The sequence below is a fragment of the Mandrillus leucophaeus genome, unplaced genomic scaffold, assembly GCF_000951045.1.
Source record: "Mandrillus leucophaeus isolate KB7577 unplaced genomic scaffold, Mleu.le_1.0 Scaffold210, whole genome shotgun sequence".
In the NCBI taxonomy this organism is placed as follows: domain Eukaryota; kingdom Metazoa; phylum Chordata; class Mammalia; order Primates; family Cercopithecidae; genus Mandrillus; species Mandrillus leucophaeus.
In genome coordinates, this window is record NW_012102144.1 from 2948273 (window position 1) to 2948804 (window position 532).

Sequence of the window (532 nt, forward strand, 5' to 3'; positions counted from 1 at the left end):
CTGAGCCACTGCGCCCGGCCCTTGTTCCCTTTTAATGATAAAATAGCTTGAAATTCCTTCCCCAGATGCCTTTTAAGGCCTCCAAATGGGCTCAAAAAACCAGGCTGGGTTTCTTGTTTTAATCCCTATTTCTCCATCTCTATCTTCCTACCCCAATTAAATTTTCTTATTGAAATAAATGCAGGGTTTTTTTAAAAAAATTTTAAAAACCTAGTATGACTAAGGCAAAAATAATCCCAACACACAGACTGTGATGCTTCCACCTTGATTACTTACCAAGGGTAAATAATGGCACAGGATGGGCCTTGTGGGGAAATAAAAGCTAAAACCGTCCAAAGGCACCAGACATGATGAAAGGTATTCCACACTGGAGTATTTCAATCCGGAAGCAGGTGGGCCGAGAGCTCTGCTCAGCCCCCATGGTGGGGCAGGATTCAGCACAAGGGGCTTGGCCCAACATGGGCGCTTAATGGGTGTTTATTTCCGTCCATGACAGGGCAACATCCTGCATCATGGGCTAAACCTTTCATAT

General features: G+C 44.4%; 1 protein-coding gene across 1 annotated transcript in view; it reads right to left on the bottom strand.

Annotated features, from left to right (window-relative positions):
• Positions 1 to 532, bottom strand: part of MAGI1 (membrane associated guanylate kinase, WW and PDZ domain containing 1) — a 741784-nt gene that overhangs the window by 687907 nt on the left and 53345 nt on the right. The window lies entirely within an intron of this gene.